The sequence below is a fragment of the Protopterus annectens genome, chromosome 9.part0 (assembly GCF_019279795.1).
Source record: "Protopterus annectens isolate FY-2018-M chromosome 9.part0, PAN1.0, whole genome shotgun sequence".
Taxonomy (NCBI): Eukaryota; Metazoa; Chordata; order Ceratodontiformes; family Protopteridae; genus Protopterus; species Protopterus annectens.
In genome coordinates this window covers 1,711,327,671-1,711,348,774 of record NC_056743.1, presented here as the reverse complement: position 1 = coordinate 1,711,348,774, position 21,104 = coordinate 1,711,327,671, and the positions used below count along the sequence as shown (strand labels likewise).

Sequence of the window (21,104 nt, the reverse complement as noted above, 5' to 3'; positions counted from 1 at the left end):
TTGATGTTTCTGCTTAGGTCGTCTGCCAATGTGTTTTTCTGTCCTGGCAGGAATTGAGCTTGTAACTGGACTTGGTAGGCCAGAGCTGTGTTCCATAAGATTATTGCTTGCCTGCAAAGAGGGTAGGAATGTGTGCCCCTTTGTTTGTTTATGTACCACATTACTGTGGTGTTGTCCGTTTTTATTGCAAGTTGTCCAGGCTGTAGTAGATCCTTGAAGGCTGTCAGAGCTTTCTGTACAGCTAGCATATCTTTTTGGTTTATGTGCAGTTTTCTTTGTTCTGCAGTCCATAGGCCTTGAATGCATTGCCCTGCCATGTGTGCCCCCCAGGCATAGTCTGAAGCATCTGTTGTGATAGTTTGCCTGGGTGGGGGCAAGGTGAAAGGCTGACCCTTGTTGAGGTGACATGCCTGTGCCCACCATAGAAATTCCTGTTGAAGGCAGGGAATGAGAGATATCACTGTGTCCAAGCTGTGGCTGTGTTGAGACCATATGCTTTTTAGGTACCACTGTAGTTTCCTCATATGCAGTTGTGCAAATGGTATTATCAGAATGCAAGATGCCATGAAGCCCAAAGCCTGCAGAATTTTTCTTGCAGTTAATTCGGTCTTTGTTGCCATTGTTTTGAAATATTGAGTCAGGTGTAATTGCTTGTCTGGTGTCAGATAAGCCTTCTGGGCCGTTGTGTCCAAGCTGGCACCCAGGAATGTCATTTTTTGTGAGGGTACTAGTTTTGACTTCTTTTCGTTTACTGTGTACCCCAGACAATTCAGTAGATGCTTCACAAAAGCCAGATGTTGTAATAGAATGTCTTTTCTTTCTGCTTGAATGAGGCAGTCGTCCAGGTATGGATATATTTGAATTCCTCTTTGTCTGCAGTATGCAATTACTGGAGCCAGGCATTTTGTGAATACTCTGGGCGCAGTAGATGAGCCAAAGGGCAGTGCAGAGAATTGATAATGGGTTGAACCTGCAATGAAACGGAGGTATCTTCTGCAACTTTGTCTGATAGGGACATGCAGGTATGCCTCCTTGAGGTCCAACGTTACCAGCCATGCTTCCTTGCCCAACATGGGAAGTAGCTGCTGTAGTGTTAGCATCTTGAATTTGGGAACTTGTAAGTAAGTGTTTAGAATTGAAAGGTCCAGAATTGGTCTCAAAGCATTTTTTTTTCTGGGTACTAGGAAGAGTCTTGAGTAAAATCCTTGGCCTTGTTCTTGAGTTGGCACCCTTTGAATGGCTCTCATGGTCATGAGAGCTGAAATTTGCTTTTGAGCCTCTGCCCTTTGATTTTGTGGCAGGTTTGGCATTCCTCTTTTTACTGGCAAGGTGTGAAAGTGGAATCTGTATCCTAGTAAAATTATGTCTAGTACCTATTTGTCTTTTGTGACCATGTGCCAGTTGTCTGCAAATAGTGCTAGCTTTCCCCCCAGGGGGGCTGACAAAAGAGCTATGTTTGGCCAGCTGAGGTGCAAGTCATTCAGTTTGCCTTCTGGTGGGTTGAGACCTGTCTTCTCCTCCCTTCTGGGTTGGAGTGCCCCATTGGCGAGGTTTATACTGAGCTTGTGGTTGTCCTCTGCCCCTTGGGTGCCTGTATTTACCTCCCTGAAGCCTGTCAGTGGCTGGAAAGGACCAATTTTTTGTTGGCCAGTTTCTGCTGAAGCGAGGGGGTTGTACTTGTAGGAAATCTTTGACTGTCTGCATTGATTTTGCCTTATCTTCCATTTTTTTTAAAACTTCTTCTGCTTTAACACCAAAAAGAAAATCCTGCTGTAAGGGAGCATCTAGTAGTTTTGCTTTAACATGATCAGGCAGACTTTGTTCCTTTAACCAGGCATGCCTACGTATAACTGATCAAGTGACAGCTGCTCTGCAAGAGGCCTCTAAAGAATCAAACCCACATTGCAAGGTATGTTTGCCTACCTGTTCGGTGGCATGCAACAAATCCAGTACTTCTTTCAATTCAGATTGTTGAGGGAGGGTGGTTATCTTTTGTTTTAATTGAGAGATCAGAAATTGCTGATACTTAAGCATATGAAATTGACAGTTTAGAGCTCTCATAGCTAAAGTGGCTGAGGTATAAACCTTTTTCCCCCCATCTGTCTAGTGCTCTTGAATCCCTTTCAGAAGGTACTGGATTTTTAGCCATGGAAGCCTTAGCCCCCTTGGGACCCTGGGAGATGGTCTCTGGGTCAGCTACTGGGCTTTTGTAAAGAAATTTGTGGGAATCAGGTACTTTGTAGTATCTGTCAGGCTTCGCCGGAGCAGGAGGCAGAGAGTCAGGGTTGAAACTGGATTCTAAATAAACGTCATCCACAATGTCCAAAACAGGAGGGATGGCTAGAGGTCTGTGTTGGGGGAGTAAAAGAAACTCTCCAAGCCTTTTCTTGGAATCAGAGTAATCCTGACCTTCGCAGTGAAAATGTTCCCTCATAGTATGTAAAGTTTCCCCAAAAGAGTAATCTTCTGGAGGGGAAGCTGAGGGAATAGAGTCCTCAGCATCAGAATCTTCATAAGGAGAGAAGGAATAGTCTTGGTCCTCAGAGGAATCCGAAGAAATAGACAGTTGTTCAGAGGAAGCAGATTCTTCCTCTAGTCTAGGCCTCTTGTCAGGAGGAGGTTGAGAACCCCTGATAAGAGAAATCAAATCTTCAGCCATCTTGAGCATCTGTTTCTTAGGCATAGGGCCTTGAACAGGAGACTGAAGTGAAGCCTTTTTTGGTGTGGAAGGAGTCTTCGACTTGGAAAACGTTTTGACTGTAAGAGTCGGTCTGAAAACGCCTTCAGAAACCGATGGCGTTTCAGAAGCACCGACGTCCTTGGAAGGTAAATCGTCAGTAGGGCCTGAAGTGAAAGGCTGCGTCGGCCTAGTACATTCCATCAAAATTTCTGTAGCGGTCTCGGTTTCTTGAACTGCAGTAGTCAGAGGCTGCGTCGGAGCCTCACTGATAACCGGAAACCGGATCAGCCGAGGCCTCGGAGTCAGGCTTAGGCCTGGGCTGTCGATCCTTATCCCTGCGCTTTTTTGTGCATGCCGGTAGTTGGATGCTCCAACGGCATGTTATAATTAAATTTTCTGCCAAAAAAGTGTCGTGCGAAATCAAATCATCTTTTAATAGTACGTTTATTAAATCTAGCACAAAATCGGCAAGAAGTGATGTCGTGATCAGGGCCTAGGCAAGGTATGCAGTAAGAATGAAAATCCTTATGAGGTATTTGCTTCCCACAAGAAATACAATTGTTAACTTTTTCTGACATCGGTCTGAGGCAAGAAAAGTTTTCCCAATGGGGTACTTAGCTTTATAGAAGACTTCGGTCTGAAATTCGAATTCGAAAATCTCAGGAGTCGGCCGACCGGCACTTGCGAACTGCTTCTGCTTCGGGCACCGCGCGGCAAGAAAGACTGAAGAAAATGGCGTTGGTTGCAATATATATACCCCTGGCACACTGACGTCAGGGATGAGGCGACTGCAACCGACGTCGGACCAAGACTTTGGAAATCCGGCCGACTGCGGGACCGCCTGACGACAGGATAACCCAAGTGTAATGACTGCAGCAGGGTAACATGATGAACATCCACTGAGACTACGCCGGTTAACAAATGTCAAGCTAAAATAATCAGAAATGATTTCTCCTGAACTAATCCTGGATAATACTATGCTGCTGCTGATTTCAGGCAAAGGAAAAGTTGGTGTTACACCCTTTTTTGAAACTGGAGGAATGAGGACTTACGGATTCTATTTGTCGGTACAACAGCAGCCATGACAATTACATCGTGCATCTGTAATGCATACAAATCAGCAAGAGGATTTTGTGATTTTCTCTTCCTGAAGCGAAGGCAGACTTCTTCATCTGCAATAAGGACTTTGAATAATGCTGTAGACTTTCTCATGGCCTCGTTTCACTTGAAGTTTCCAAATTTTTCGACCGCAAAAATCTCGTTGCGATAATACGCAAGTACCAAATGTTTTTAAAAATGCACTGTTAAAAGTATTTTATTTTAATATATAAATGTTTGGTACTTACGTATTATCGCAACCAGATTTGTAACGTTGTGTAATTCCCAGAAATAGAGCACAGCTTACTTACTTTTCGTAACCTAAACTTAGACTGCTGTTTATTTTACCATTACTTACTGTGCATGACAGCAAATGTTTTACAACAGCAAAGAAATTATGATTTACACAACGTTACAAAGCTGGTAGTAATATGCTTCCTAAAGAGTTGCGAAGCACTTTTGATTACGGAGTATTATTTTACATCCCTGCTGCAAGCAATAACTAACGGTTATGCTACTTTTATTCAAATAATGTCACCTGTGTTTTCAGCAAGAATGCCATGACCCGGTTCTTCTTGACACACCATGCTCACAAGTTTGAGATCGGTTTCAGGTTGTTGCTTTAAAATGCTATGTCTAAGACTTAAGTGGTTGGGTTGGGCTATAAAAGAGTTTGTCATATGATTTTTTTGAATGTCTCAAGAAGGCTGATATTTTCTAGCAGAAAGCCCTTATGGAATAAAGTTTTAAAAAGTGTGTTTCTCGCAAATTCTGCCTTCTGGATTATTACTATTTTCTCAGTTTTTCGTTTTTGTTTGTTGCTGGTTGTTAATATGACAGAAGACAGTCCGCAGATGAATGAATACAGGGCATGTCTCACGAACAGAATTTGATCAACTGCAAACTTATGTTAACAACTTAACTTTGCTAACACAGCAAGTGACTCAACATTCACAAAACACAATAAATGGTGGCTTGCAGAATGGCTCAGGACAGCTGAATTCACATACGCAACCTTCGGATTCATCTTTTGACAGTGTTCCACCTGGGCAGAAACATTTTCACGCCCAGACTGCAGTAAGATACAATGTATCTAATTCATCTGCAAATGATACAAACAACTCACGGCTGGAACAGTGGCTTAATTCAGCAGTACCTTCAACTCGAGGGGGTGTGGCCCATCAAACAGCTATCGAAGGTAATTTAACACTGTATCATGAACTTTTAACCAGATATCGTAAACTTTTTCATGAAAATGTGTATTTTAGAGAATGCATTATGCACAGACAGGTCCCAAAGGGCCTGCGGTACTGAAGTACCCTACTGGTTTAGCAGAGAATTCACCATTACATAAAGATTTACTCAGTATGTATGACAGACATGGCTGTGAGCTAATAGAATTGTTGATCTGTTATAATTCTAAAGTAATGGATGAGTTGTATTCAACAATTAAAACCATGGATGAAACTATTATTCAAGATAATGCTTTTCCATCAATTTAAAGTGCAGTATGACATAATTTTTTCTGAAATAGACAACCTGAGTAAAGCCATAAACCAATGGAAAAACCACAAATTGGAAAGGGACAGACTTGATTACTGAAATAAGGCATACCCTAGTCCCCCAAAAGGGCAACAAACAAGAAGTTATGTACTCACCATAACATGCTATCTGAGTAGGTAACTTCATTTGTCAGCAACCTGTGGGTATCGGATCCGAGCCGGCAGCTTTTCCAAGCTAGAGATCCGAGCTCCTAGCTCCTCCCCCTTACCCATAATACCCTGCTATCTCCTTCCAGTCCTCAGATCGAGTTTGCCAAATTAGCACACAATAGCAAAGACAACAACCACCTGAACATACTAACCTGAAACCAACTAGGAGTGAATCATCAATTCTTCAGGATACGAACTACTGGTTAGGGGGAAGGAGGTGGGGTTGGTTGCTGACAAATGAAGTGACCTACTCAGATGGAACGTTATGGTGAATACATAACTTCTTTATCTGAAGTAATTAACTTCATTTGATCATCAACCTGTGGGACAGAGTCCCCAGCTACCAAAAACTTGGGAGATCCTCAAGGAAGGATATTCCGGAGCACTGCAGAGCCAAATGCTGCCCTCCCCCTGGATATCAAATCCAACTTATAATGAGTAATAAAGGTATGAGAGGAAGCCCAAGTGGCCACAGAACAGATGTCATCCAAGGGCACCCTAGACCAAAAGGCAGCAGAGGTAGCCACAGAACGCGTAGAGTGTGCACGAACTCCCACGAGCTCAGGTCGACCAGAGATTTTATACGTATGCAAAATGCAGTTGGAAATCCACCTAGCCAGAGTTACTTTCGTTATTGGTCTACCTAAAAAGGGCTTGGCGAAGGAAATAAAGAGCTGCTCCGATTTCCGAGAGGCAGCTGTTCTATGCAAATAGAAGCGCAATTGTCTATGCACATCCAATGAATTCCCCTTTGTTCTGGTAATTAGGGAAAAAGACAGGCAGATTAATGGATTGGTTGATGGTTAGCTTCAGAAGCCACTTTTGGTAAAAAAGAGGGATTAGTCCGGAGGGAAACTCTGTCTTTATGGAAGACAAGATACGGAGGTTTGGTACAAAGGGCCTGAAGCTCAGATACCCTTCTAGCTGAGGTGATAGCAATCAAGAAGGCAGTTTTCCAAGACAAAAACTAAGTCAGCCAAAGCTGCAGGCTCAAAAGGTGGACCAGTAAGAGCCTGAAGAACTAATGTTAGATCCCACGGAGGAACCACATTCTTGACTGGAGGTCTTAGTAGAAAAGTACCTTTCAAAAAGGTCTTGCAGATCTTAGAGGAAGCTAAGGGACGAAGATTATCGCCGATGTAGAAGTGGGAAATAGCCGCCATCTGAACCTTCACGGTTGAAGAACTGACCCCTCGATTAAAAATGTGGGATAGAAACTCAAGAACTGCTGGAATGGGAGCTATAAAGGGATCCAAATTTCTTTGCTCGGCCCAGATAAAAAAGCATTTCCATTTACTGTTGTAGACTTTCCTGGTGGAAGGCTTATGTACGGCCACCAGGATGAATTTAACTGCGGAAGAGATTCCGGGAGTCCTAGCCACTAACGGAACTGAATCAACCAAGCAGAAAGCTTGAGGTCGTCCAGGTTCGGGGTTTCTTATCCCGAAGGATGAGAAATCAGATCCGAGATGCGATCTAAGATCCAAGGAGGAGCTAATAGATGAGACCGCAGGTAAGGAAACCAGGTTTGACGAGGCCAGAATGGGGCTATGAGGATAACTGCTCCCCAACCGACGAGCTTTCTGCAAGAATTTTGTCATTAATGGGGGAGGAGGATAAGCGTAAAGAAGACCGGATGGCCAAGCATGAACTAAAGCGTCTCTGGGGGTCTCCCTCGGTGGTGGGATCAGAGCGAAAAACTCGCTGCACTTTGCGTTCGAAGGCGACGCGAACAGATCGCAGCAAGGTTGACCCCAATTGAGGAAGATCCTTTTCGCTACTGAGGAGTTCAGAGACCACTCGTGAGGTGAGAGGATAGTTCGACTCAGCTTGTCCGCTAACATGTTGGACTGACCCGGAATGTGCGTTGCTAGCAGAAAATGGTTGGTGGATATTGCCCACTCCCAAACTCTCATGGCTTCTCGGCAGAGCGGGTAAGAACTGGTTCCCCCCTGTTTGTTGATGTACCAGACCACTGACATGTTGTCTGTCTGAATTGCAATAGTCCCTAGAGGAAGAAGGGCATGGAGAGCCTGCAACGCTAGAAGCACCGCCCTCATCTCCAGAACACTAATATGCAGAATAGTCTCTGTTGGGGTCCACATGCCTTGGACGGTTCTGCCCATGCAATGCCCCCCACCCCACCCTAGGCAAGAAGCATCCGTGGTCACTGTGGCTTGGGGTAGAGGCATCAAGAAGGGGAGCCCTTTCCGAAGCTCTCGCGAATGGAGCCACCAAAGCAGAGATTCCCTGCAAACTCTGCTGAGGGGAATAGGCAAGTATAGCGGATGTTGAAGGATGGACCATTGTACCTGTAAGGTCCATTGAAGAATCCCAATATTCAAGCGGGCTAGAGGTGAAAGACTGATAGCCGCTGACATAGACCCCAGAGCCCTCAGGACTAATTCCGCCAGAGGGGCTGGAGACTGTAGAAGAGCTAGGACGTGCAGAGATAGGTTGCGGAGTCTGTCCGGCATCAAGAAAACCTTTGACTGAAGCAAGTCTATTCTGGCCCCTATGAAATCGAAGACTTGAGCAGGCTGAAGGGATGATTTTTTGTAGTTTACAGTGATCCCCAATTGGTGGGCCAAACGCAGGAAATAATCCCTGGCCGAACATAGTAGATGCCTGGTGGGGGCGGCGAGGAGCCAGTCGTCCAGGTAAGGAAAGACCTGTATTCCCTGAAGCCTCAGGTGGGCCACTACAACTGCCATGACCTTGAACACCCCGGGGGCTGTGGTGAGACCAAAGGGGAGGACGCTGAACTGATAGTGGCTGGCTCCCAGCCTAAAGCGGAGAAATCCCCTGGATCGCCTTTCCATTAGAATGTGGTAGTAACGCATCCTTGAGATCTATGGAGCACATCCAGTTGTTCTCCTGCAGAAGGGGGAGAATAGATTGAATGGTGACCATCCGGAATTTTTCTTTGGCAACAGACAGGTTCAGTGTAGACAGGTCGAGAATTGGCCTTAGGTCCCCCGTCTTTTTTGCCACGAAAAAGAACCTGGAGTAAGTGCCTGATCCGGACTGGCCTGGGGGGACGAGCTGCATGGCTCTTTTGCTTAGCAGCTCTTTTATCTCTAAGGCTGCCGCCTCCCTCTGATGGGGTGGGACATCTGGGAGGTACCCCAATTGAGGAGGAGGATTCAGGAAGGGAATGGAGTAACCTCTGGATATTATTCGGAGCACCCAGCGATCTGTCGTGATGGACTCCCAATGTGCTAGATGCTCCGAGAAACGCCCCCCCCCCCGACTGCCTCCAGAGAGCAGCAGTCCGGCAACCCCTCAGGGCTGCTGCGTGGGTCGATCGGAAAAGGGTTCCCTCGACCCAAAATTCTTGGGCCCCCCTCTGCCACTGGGCCGGCGTCCACCTTGTCCTCCCCTGCCTCTGAAGGACGAAGGATCCAGAGTGAAACGGGATTGTTGAGATTTCCGGAGCCACATCTTCTTTTGTCCTCTCTGGTTCCTGGAAAAGGACCTTTGAGGAGCTGAGAAGTGGATTCCGACGGCAGATAACGTCTTCCCATCTTTCTCGGTCTGGAGAAGCGTATCGCGGACGGTCTTGCCAAACAGCGAAGAACCGTCAAAGGGAGCGTTCACGAAGGACGCCTTGAAGGGTTCCGCAAAAATCGCAGCAGCGAAGCGATGCCTGCTCTGCTGGCTCTAGCGGCTCCCTCCATGGCATGGGAGAGAAGCCGCATAGAAGTGTTGGATATCGACTTTAGAGTGGCCATTCATGTAGAGAAGGTTTGCTTGTCCTCGGCCAACATGGACTCTGGGGGTGACCCAGCGTACTCTTTGATTAGGTACCGCTGAAGCAGAATCACGTGTGCCAAGTAGTTCAGTGCCCTTATGGAAAAGGTGGCTGAAGCGAACATCCGCTTTCCAATGCGGTCCATCGTCCGAGACTCCTTGTCTGGAGGATGTACAGAGGAACTTTCCTGCGCTAGTTCCTTCTTGGTGGCAGCCTCCACCACCATGGCATCCGCTGGGGAACCTTTGCTCTATGCTGTCCTGCCAAAAGGGGGTCTGAGGATTTTATCTGGTCTCCTGGGTATCTGCTCTACAGTGTCCGGCTCCTTCCATGCCCTGGTAGTTATAAGGTCTACTAGGGGGTCAGCCGGAGGGGACACCCAAGAGGTAGATGGGCCTGCGTCAAACGCCTCCAGAAACACGGACTCGTCCGAGGAAGGTTTTTGGGCTGACCACCCCCCCTTTAATTCGCAGCATCTCCATGATGTCTCCAAAGGAGACCTCCTCAGGGGGTAACCTGGGGGAACCCTCCCCTTCCTCCAAGTCAGTGTCTTCTGTGAGGGACTCGGGGGAGTCCAAGTGCCTCCTTTTGCACTTTCGTTTGTGAGGGACCTCCTCAGGGGGGCTGTCCGAGGAGGGCTCACCAACCAGATCCTGTTCCTGCAGGGGAACCATCTGGGACGTAGGCGCAGGCTGTCCCTGGGGCCGGATGATGCAAGACAGGCCCGTCTGCAAGGGAATGGCGGGTGGATCCATAGCATAAGCCTGGGGCCTCGAATCCCTCAAAAGGACCCTCTCCAGGACGTCGAAGGCCGAGGGTGAACTACTCTCCCTGGGATCCGAGAGCAGCCCCCTCGGATCTGAAGTACGGATCAGCGGAGTCGACGCAATCAGATCCAAAAGGGCAGTGCGCTCCAACCAAATAGGAGCCACAGACACACTAACCCCTCCGGATCCGAGGCTCAGCTCATGGCCCCGAGAGCTCAGATCCAAAAAGGGACCTGATAAACTAAAGGGTACAGTCGGCATCGAAGCAGTGATTGCTATCGGCACCGACACCCCGGCTCCGACACTACCCGGATCCGATGGCTCCGAAACCAGATAGTGGATCAGAGAAGGAGCAATGGGGGCAAAGAAGGGGGCCGAGCTCCCCCCAGAGGGGGAGGGGGGGAGGCAAGAGCACTCCCATCTGCATCTGGGCCTGGAGGAAGCGACGCATCATCCGGTCCATGTCCACGTCCAAAAGGCTCCTAGTGGGTCTGGAAGCCACCGAAGCTGGTCGGGAAGGCCGCCTTGACGACCTCGAAGGTGACCGGGTTTCCTCCTCCGGCTCCTGAGAAAAACGTGGAGAGTGAAGCCAAGAGGGGGAAGACCCGGAGGCCTTCAGGGGAGAGCAGAGATGCTTAGCCGACGGGGCCAAGGGGGCAGAGTCGGCCCACCGCTTGTGGCTCCTATGCCTCACCCTGTCACTCCCCTTATCCTTTGTCTTTTTTTCTAGAGTCCCTCTCTCCCTGGAACGGAGCGGGAGTTTGAGTCCCGGCCAGGGGAGCAGGAACAGAAGGTGGAACAGCCGTGGCTGGTACCACTCAGGGAGAGGAGGACGAAGCAGAATCCGCGGGCATAAGGCCTGCCAGGATTAGCTTGGTCCTCTTGTCCTTAAAGGCCGCACAAATTTTGCAGCCTGAAGAAAGATGTGCAACCCCCAGGCATATAACACACTGAGTGTGGCCATTGGCTGGGGAAAGCTTATGGCCACACTCAGTACATTTAGAAAATATGGCCTTAGGGCCTTCGGCCATTTTGCGCACACACACGCCTTCACACACAGAAGGGGGGAAGGGGGAAACTAACTAACAACTACCAAAAAACAAAGAAAAGGCAAATTTTCTAACTAGGGTAGAAAGAAAACACACACACACACACACACACACACACACACACACACACACACACACTTTTTGAAGAAGCTGTATGGAAAAAACTAGATTTAGAACCCTCTAATTTTACTCACAAACCGCCAAGAGCTTGCCTCTCGTGCTTCAGAAGCCACGGCAAATGAGATCCGAGGACTGGAAGGAGGTAGCAGGGTATTATGGGTAAGGGGGAGGAGCTAGGAGCTCGGATCTCTAGCTTGGAAAAGCTGCTGGCTCGGATCCGGATTGGATCCGATACCCACAGGTTGCTGATCAAATGAAGATAACTACTTCAGATGGACTGTTTCTTTCTCTGACAATGATGGACTGTTTCTTTCTCTGACAATGAGAATATCGACCGTGGAGATGAAAACGGCAAGGGTTTAATCAATCAGCAGGCTCCTTTGAACCAGCCAGGGGAGGGATGGTTGGAAGGAATCCAGAACAAGAGGATGAATTACAAATACAGGTCTGTGAATTATCCACCGAACCAACAACAGAGGATGTCCCATTCCTTGGACAGGAACCAGAGGAATTAGTAGGTGACTTATGCGCATCTAATTCTTTGTCTATTATAAAAAACTGTACTGAGGATTTTAGCGTATACAATTTTAGTAGTTATACTATAACTCCGGCAAATCCAGACTTGTTCAGTAAAGACCTGACACTTATACCTATGAGAAGAGCTGATGTGTCTAAAACTTTAATAGATTTGAAATTATATGTGAGAAAATGGAACTTGTCTGTTTATTTTATTAACAGTTATTCAGTACCAACAAATTTACGCATCCCCAGTACCTCCTACCCTGACCTGCATCCTATGTTAAAAACCTTTGAGGATGCACGTGAACTGGATTTGAGACATTTGCTTGAAAACAACACCCTTCCGGTTTTCCTTTAACAACATCTGTGCAACGTAATTTAATGGATAATATTAAAAAAAATCAGGCTCTCTTCAATTTATGCAGCCTGATAAAGGAGGGGGTATCATTATCATGAACCAGGTGGACTATAACCAATGCATGCTCCAACTGTTAAACGAGGACTCTTATGTTGAGGCATCCCTGAAAGAAATCAATATTTCATATAATAGATTGTTTTTTATATGATATGTTAACCCAGGGTTAGCTGACTGTGGAGCAATATAATTATGTTTGTAATACAGCTCCTAAGCTGGCCACAATTTTTGGTGTGCCAAAATTACTTGCAGACTTATATAAGCCCCCCTTCGACCCATTGTTGATGGTACTTCCTCAAAGATGTACTATACAGCAAAATGTACTGATAAACAACTAAAGCATTATTTGGTTCCTGTTAAACATCTTTACCAGGATTCTTGGGAATTTTTAGTGCAATGTAATGACTTACAACAATTCAGAGAAGGCTTTTTTCTGACAAATGATGTAAAAGACTTATTTACCTGCATCTCCCATATTATTGGGATAGAGAGCAACGGATCCAAACAGGAAATCACCAGTCGCGTAGTATCCTTAACGCAATTTTTATTTTGTTACAAGACAAAGTAGCGTTTTCGCTACACACATATGGTAGCTTCTTCAGAGTAAATGTTTAAAAGAATAGGAACACTCTCATAAATAGGCAGCGAAGTGTTACAAAAATTACATCACTTCCTGACGGAATTAACTTTTAAAGTACAAGCAACATCATAAATGTTTCAGGTTATACACCATGTATAAAAACAAGGAACCAACATCAAAACCTGAAAGACATAATTCAATAGAAACAGCAGTAAATGCTTGACTCCTAAGAACATAACATAGTCAAGCCTTTTGATAAACAACATATAAAGATAAAAAAGCAAAAAAGCTAGCTGAAACTGCCATAAACTAAAACAGAATGTCCTATTCTATTAAAATATTGGACTGAGTTAGATACTATATGTATAACTCAACCTATCTAACTATTCATAAAAATATACCTATTTTTATAATTTAGTGAGTATTCTAAAAATACCCTAAAGGTACCAGTATATATTAAAACCAACTAGGAATACGTGGCAAAAAGGGGCCAATACAGTAACCCTAGGCAATAAAAGTTCCAGTACAGTCCATTAAATTACAGCCATCCAGAATGATGGATAAACTCAAATGCCTATTATTTACAGAAAACCTTTTTGGTAAAAGTAAATAAATAAATGGGGCTAAGTGCGAACGCAACAGGGTCCCTAGGAATCTGACCCAACAGGCTGACAAAAGCGAAAGACATATTAATAAAAATATGTTAATAGAAAATATATAATATGTCTAAAACAGGACTACCTCAAGTAAGATTTATATTTCAAGTGGGCGGCTATGTTACAACTATCATTTAAGCCGGGTGTGAGAAACGCGTCCAGCTTCAGTTGCCATAGCAGTTCTCGATTTTCTAGAAGGATAGACGTGGGCCCACCTCTGATAGAATCAGTAATGTGATCAATACCCATAAATAAGAAGGCATGGCCCGGACAAGAAACTATATGTTTGGCCAGAGCGCTCTCACACATCTTATTTTTAATGGCATAATTATGTTGGTAAATACGGTCCTTGAATCTTCTATCGGTCTTACCAACATAATATGTCGGACAGCAAGAGCAAAACGCTACATAAACAATGGATTTGGAGGTACACGTGATCCTATGATAAATGTCAAACTTCTTCCCCTTAATAGAGAAAGAACTACCAGACTTGATACACGTGCACTGACTACAGAAGCCACATGCAAAAGATCCTTTGGTTCTACTCTGGATTTCTTGGCTTGGATATTTTTGAAGTAATTCTTTGATATTCTTGCCCCTTTTATAAACTGTTCTAGGTTTTTCTCCTAGTTTTTCCGCCAGCATAGGGGTACTAGAAATAAAATGCCAGTTCTTATTCAATATGTCTTGGATTGAATAGGAGTTGATGGTAAAAGTAGTAATGAAACTACATGGGTATTCATTGGAAATGGCCTTTTCTGTATGCATGACCCCAGGCCCTATGGATGAGGGTTGGACATCCTGACCTATTACCAAATCTGCTACCACCTCAACAGGACTACCGAGAAGCGGGTTGTAAAAGCCTTTGGTTCTCTTGGATTCTACCTCATCTATCAGGTCTTCGATTAGATACAGGGGATAACCACGGTTCAGGAATAATCCCTTTAAGAACGTGCATTCCAATAAAAAATCGGAAACATCTGTGCACATTCTGACAGCCCTCACCAGCTGGCCTTTCACTATGGCTCTTTTAAGTTTAAAGGGGTGTGCACTGGTATAGTGCAAAAATGAATTAACGTATGTATCCTTTCTGAAAATGACTGATTTTAACTTGGAAGACAAGACATCTCTTGTCAACCTAACATCCAGGTAGTCAATGGAATCTATAGCAAAATTAAAGGTGAACTTAAGAAAGGTAGTTGTTTGATTCAAAAAGTCCACAAAATTTTGGGCATCTTCAGAGTTACCCTTGAACAAAATAAACACATCGTCAAGAAAACGTGTGTAAAAGACCAACTTATCCTTCCATGCACTGTTATTTAAAATGAATTGCTTCTCCCAATAAGCCATAAATAGGTTCGCTACAGAGGCCCCACAAGGAGACCCCATAGCGACACCTTGTTTTTGAATGTACAAGTCCTTCTCAAAAAGGAAAAAATTGGAAGATAGGACAATATCCAGTAGTTCTGTGATATTGTTGATGTCATTTTTGGAAGCTCCCAAGTTCGTTAGAAGCAAGTCAATCCATTCTGTTGCCTCCTGGTGTGGAATAGAGGTATAAAGATCGACGACGTCAATTGACGTCAGTGTGCCAGGGGTATATATAGTGCATCCAACGCCATTTTCTTCAGTTTTTCTTGCCCCAGATGTCAGGTGCTCCCAAAAAGGTGGTCAGTAATTAGTACCAAATTAAGTAATTTTTGCACAAACACAAAATCCCTCCAGCTATAAGCAAATACATCAGGAAGGTATTGTAGAGATTTAGCCAGTTAGATCAGAGGGGATGGAGGGAGGGTAACCTGGACTGCAGCAGGGTGTACACTCAAACATCTACATTTATGGTAGTTACAAAACTGTACTATGTTCATCGTGTTACCCTGCTGCAGTCATCACACTTGGGTAGAATCCCAAAGCTAAGGATGGGTGGCGGAGTTACAGAGGGTTAGAGGAGGCTAGAAGGCCCTGCAGAACTGCAGTGGCGAAGCCAGCTCTAGTCTTAGAGTAAAGTGGTAAGTGATAGTGTTTGGTAAAGGTGTGTACTGAACTCCAAGTTGCAGCTTCCAAAATCTCCTTGGTTGGAACCCCCGAGGAAGGCTATAGATGTAGCTGTTGCCCTGGTAGAGTGGGGCCTAATGGTAGCAGGAACTGGTTTTCCATAATGGGTATAGCAAAAACTAATGCAATGTCCTATCCATTTGGAAATGGTTTGTTTTGATATAGCCTTCCCTTGTGAAGCTGTAGCATAGGATACAAAGAGCTGGTCAGATTTTCTGAAAGCCTTACTTTTATCCAAGTAGCAACGAAGTTGCCTGTGAATGTCCAAGGAATGCAGGAGTCTTTCTCCTTTGTTCTCTGGATTTGGGAAGAAGGTAGGTAAGTGGATGGTTTGATTTAAAGCCACACTGGAAACCACCTTAGGCATGAAGGAAGGATTAGTTCGTAGAGAAACTCTGTCTTGATGGAAAATGAGGAAAGGTTCCACTGCCATTAGTGCCTGCAGTTCTGAGACTCTTCTAGCTGAAGTTATTGCTAGCAGCAGGGCAGTCTTCCATGATAGAAACTGTAGATCTGCAGAGAAAGCTGGTTCAAACGGAGGTAGTGTACGTTTTTCCAGAACAAAATTCAGGTCCCATGTTGGTGTAGGTGCTCTCCTGGGGGGCCTAATGTTTTTTGCCCCTCTGAGAAACTGCCTTAGAAGTGGATGCAAAAATACGGGTGGATCCGTGTTGTAGTGGGCTGAAATAGCTGATGCATGGATTTTAATGGAAGAAAAAGAAAATCCTTTGTGCAACATCTCAGTTAAATACTGTAGAATCTGAGGCATGTGATGCTGAAGTGTGTTTTGGCCTTTAGCTTGGTTCCAGGCACAAAACCTTTTCCATTTGTCCGAATAGGCCTTCCTGGTGCTGGGCCTCCTAGCTTCCAGAATAACATCCATAACTGCTTGGGAAAGAGGAGCTGGCTGGATGCTTAGGTGATTTTCCATGCAGCCAGATTTAAGGTTTTGAGCTGGCTGTGAAGAAAGTGATTGTTTTGCTGTGTGAGCAAATGGGCAATTTGTGGTAAAATCCAAGGTGGGCCCTGGGCCATATTCCTCAATAGTGGGTACCAGTGCTGGCGTGGCCAGTCTGGGGCTATGAGTATCAGTCGTGGTCTCTTCTTTCTGACTTTCAGAAGCACCTTTGTGATGAGAGGCAATGGAGGGAAGGCATATACTGTCAGGTTTTTCCAACTGAATGAGAGTGCGTCCACTTTCCAAGCTTGATGGTGAAGTGTCCTTGTACAAAATTTTGTTAGTTGATAGTTTTGAGGACTGGCAAACAGGTCTATGTCTGGAAGGCCCCATTTTTGAGTTATCATTGCAAATACTTGTGGATCCAGTTTCCACTCATGGGGATCCATGATGTTTCTGCTGAGGTCGTCTGCCAATGTGTTCTTTTTTCCTGGCAGGAATTGAGCTTGTAACTGAACTTGGTAAGCCAGAGCTGTGTTCCACAAGGTCATTGCTTGCCTGTGTAGAGGGTAGGAGTGTGTACCCCCTTGTTTGTTTATGTACCACATTACTGTGGTGTTGTCCGTCCTTATTGTAAGTTGTCCTGCGTGTAATATATTCTTGAAGGCTGTCAGAGCATTCTGTACAGCTAGCATCTCTTTTTGATTGATGTGCAGATTCCTTTGATCTGCAGTCTATATGCCTTGAACGCACTGTCCTTCCATGTGTGCCCCCCAAGCATAGTCTGATGCATCTGTTGTCATAGTTTGCCTGGCTGAGGGCAAGGTGAAAGGCTGACCCTTGTTGAGGTGACATGCCTGTGACCACCATAGAAACTCCTGTTGTAGGCAGGGAATGAGAGATATCATTGTGTCCAAGCTGTGGCTGTGTTGAGACCATAAGCTTTTTAGGTACCACTGTAATTTCCTCATATGCAGCTTTGCAAATGGTATTAGTAGTATGCAAGATGCCATGAAGCCCAAGGCCTGCAGAATTATTCTTGCAGGTAGTTGGGTCTTTGTTGCCATTGTTTTGAAATATTGAGTCAGTTGTAGTTGTTTGTCTGGCGTCAGATAAGCCTTCTGGGCCGTTGTATTTAAGCTGGCACCCAGGAATGTCATATTTTGTGAGGGTACTAGTTTTGATTTCTTTTCGTTTACTGTGTACCCCAGGCAACTTAGATGTTTTACAAAAGCCAGATGTTGTAAGAGGACGTCATTGCTTTCTGCTTGGATGAGGCAGTCGTCCAGGTATGGGTATATTTGAATTCCTCTTTGTCTGCAGTATGCAATTACTGGTGCCAGGCATTTTGTGAAGACCCTGGGCGCAGTAGATAAGCCAAAGGGCAGTGCAGAGAATTGGTAATGGGTTGAACCTGCAATGAAACGGAGGTATCTTCTGCAACTTTGTCTGATAGGGACATGCAGGTATGCCTCCTTGAGGTCCAACATTACTAGCCATGCTTTCTTGCCCAACATGGGAAGAAGCTGCTGTAGTGTTAGCATATTGAATTTGGGTACTTGTAAGATGGTGTTTAGAATTGAAAGGTGCAGAATTGGTCTCCAGGCATTGTCCTTTCTGGGAACTAGAAAGAGTCTTGAGTAAATTCCTTGGTCTTGCTCTCGAGTAGGTACCAGTTGAATGGCTCTCATGTCCATGAGAGCTGCAATTTGTTTTTGTGCCTCTGCCCATTGATTTTGTGGCAGGTTTGGCATTCCTCTTTTCATTGGCAAGGTGTGAAAATAGAATCTGTATCCTCATGAAATCATGTCTAGGAACCATTTGTCCTTTGTGCCCGTGTGCCAGTTGTCTGAAAAAAGTGCGAGTTTTCCTCCCAAGGGGGCTGCCAAGAGAGTGTTGCTTAGCCAGATGAGGTGCAAGTCATTGAGTTTGCCTTCTGGTAGTTTGGGACCTGTCTTCTCCTCCCTTCTGTGTTGCAGTGCCCCATTGGCGAGGTTTGTACTGGGCTTGTGGTTGTCCTCTGCCTCTTGGACGTCTGTATTTACCCCTCTGTGGTCTGTCAGTAGCTGGAAAGGACCAATTTTTTGTTGGCCAATTTCTGCTGAAGCGAGGGGGCTGTACCTGTAGGAAAACTTTGACTGTCTGCATAGATTTTGCCTTATTCCTCCATTTTCTTTAAGACTTCTGCTTTAACTCCAAAAAGAACATCCTGCTGTAAGGGAGCATCTAGAAGCTTTGCTTTAACATGATCAGGCAGAGTTTGTTCCTTTAACCAAGCATGCCTACGTATAACAGACCCAGTGACAGTTGTTCTGCAGGAAGCCTCCAAAGAATCAAACCCACATTGTAAAGTATGTTTGCCCACCTGTTCAGTTGCATGCAACAGATCCTGCATTTCTTTCAATTCAGACTGTTGAGGGAGTGTGGTCATTTTTTGTTTTAACTGAGACATTAGAAATTGCTGATAGTTTAGCATGTGAAATCGGCAATTTAGTGCCCTCATAGCTAGAGTGGCTGAGGTGTAAACCTTTTCCCCATCTGTCTAGTGCTCTGGAGTCCCTTTCAGAGGGTACAGGATTTTTTGCCACAGAAGCCTTAGCCCCTTTGGGACCCTGGGAAATGGTCTCTGGATCAGCAACAGGGCTTTTATAAAGAAATTTGTGGGAATCGGGCACTCTATAGTATCTGTCAGGTTTGGCCGGAGCAGGAGGCAGAGAATCTAGGTTCTAACTGGATTCTAAGTAAACATCATCTACAATGTCTAAAACTGGGGGGATGGCAAGTGGTCTGTGCTGGGGGAGTAAAAGAAACTCTCTGAGCCTTTTCTTTGAGTCAGAGTAGTCCTGACCTTCCCAGTGAAAATGTTCCCTCATAGTGTGTAAAGTTTCCCCAAAGGAGTAGTCTTCAGGAGGAGAAGCTGAGGGAATAGAATCCTCAGCATCAGAATCTTCATAAGGGGAGAAGGAGTAATCCTGGTACTCAGAGGAGCCTGAGGAAATAGACACTTGTTCAGAGGAGGCATAATCTTCCTCTTGTCTAGGCCTTTTGTCGGGTGGGGATTGGGAACCCCTGATTAAGGAGATCAAATCTTCAGCCATTTTGAGCATCTGTTTCTTAGGCATGGGGCCTTGAACTGGAGACTGAAGTGCAGTCTTTTTAGGTTTAATAGGAGTCTTAGGATACGATTTTATGGTGAGCGTCATCGGTCTGAAGACGCCTTCAGAAACCGAAGGTGTTTCTGCAGCACCGACATCTTTTTCAGCAGTGTCGTCGGTAGGGGCTAAACAAAATGGCTGTGTCGGCCTAGTACTCTCCGCCAAAAGCTCCGAAGCGGTCTCGGGTTCCAGATCTGCGGTAGTCAGGGGCTGCGTCGGAGCCTCACTGAAGACCGGTGAACCGGAGACCAGACCAGCCGAGGCCTCGGAGTCTGGCTTGGGTCTAGGCTGCCTGTCCTTATCCTTGCGTTTTTTGTGCACGCTGGTAGTTGGTTGCTCCAACGGCATAGTGTAGTTAAATTTTCTACCCAAGTAGTGTCGTGCGAAATCAAAGCGTCTTTTTATAGTACGCTTATTAAACCTAGCACAAAAACGACAACCAGTGACGTTGTGGTCTGGGCCTAGGCAAGGTATGCAGTAAGAATGAAAATCCTTATGAGGTATTTGCTTCCCACAAGAAATACAATTGTTAACTTTTTCTGACATCGGTCTGAGGCAAAAAAAGTTTCCCCAACGAGGTACTTAGCTTTATTGAAGACTTCGGATCTGAAATTCGACTTCGAAAATCTCAGGAGTCGGCCGACTGGCACTTGTGAAATGCTTCTACTGCGGGCACCACGCGGCAAGAAAGACTGAAGAAAATGGCGTCGGATGCACTATACATACCCCTGGCGCACTGACGTCAGGGAAGAGGCGACAGCAACCGACGCCGGACCAAGACTTTGGAATTCTGGCTGACTGCGGGACCGCCTGACAACAGGATAACCCAAGTGTGATGACTGCAGCAGGGTAACACGATGAACATCAATGGATTACCGATATCCAACTCATTCTAAACCCCAACAAGACCAAATTACTCCTTTTTCCCCCCAATAAATCCAAATCCACACCTCCTAAAACGGAATCACAATCTCCCCCTCCCCTCACACTAAGCTGCTCGGGGTTGAAATAGATAATCTAGACTTTAATGTCCATATCTCACAAACCATCACAAAGGTACATAAGAAACAAGACACTAGGAACCCTATACAAACACAAACAGTTCCTATAGGACCAAGCTAGAATCTCCTTAACCCAAACCCACCTCTTGTCTACCCCAATGCATGCATCATCAATCCTAATTCATATCAGGAAAGCAGACCTAAACAAACTAGAGTCATGTTACAATAAAATTGCAAAATTTGCTAACAACTCCACTTTTAGAAGTCATCACTGTCTTGCCCTGAAGCAATTACAGTGGTTAAAACTCCCTCAGCTAATTAGCTATCACCAATTAGTCCTCACCTTCAACATAATAAGGAACCCTCAGAAAACCCCAGCCCTAAACCAATATTCTGCAAATCGCCCTCTACGCTCATCCAACAAAACCCTGCTCTGCATAACCAAAGCCAATAACACTGCAGGGAAAAGTCTGTTCTCCCTCACCACTGCTAGGGAATGGTATCACTTCCATCAAAGTATCTCCTCTGCACCATCCATCTAACTTTTCAAGACATCACTAAAAAGTCACACCTCTTGCAATCATGGCTCTGTCCCTGTATCACATAAAATCTTTTCTGCTCTCCTCCTAACTTGCCACACCTCAT

The 21,104-nt window shown here is 45.3% G+C and overlaps 1 protein-coding gene across 1 annotated transcript in view; it reads right to left on the bottom strand.

The window, feature by feature from the left end:
• Window positions 1–21,104, bottom strand: part of FDX2 (ferredoxin 2) — a 367,672-nt gene that overhangs the window by 298,421 nt on the left and 48,147 nt on the right. The gene's annotated exons all lie outside the window — the stretch shown is intronic.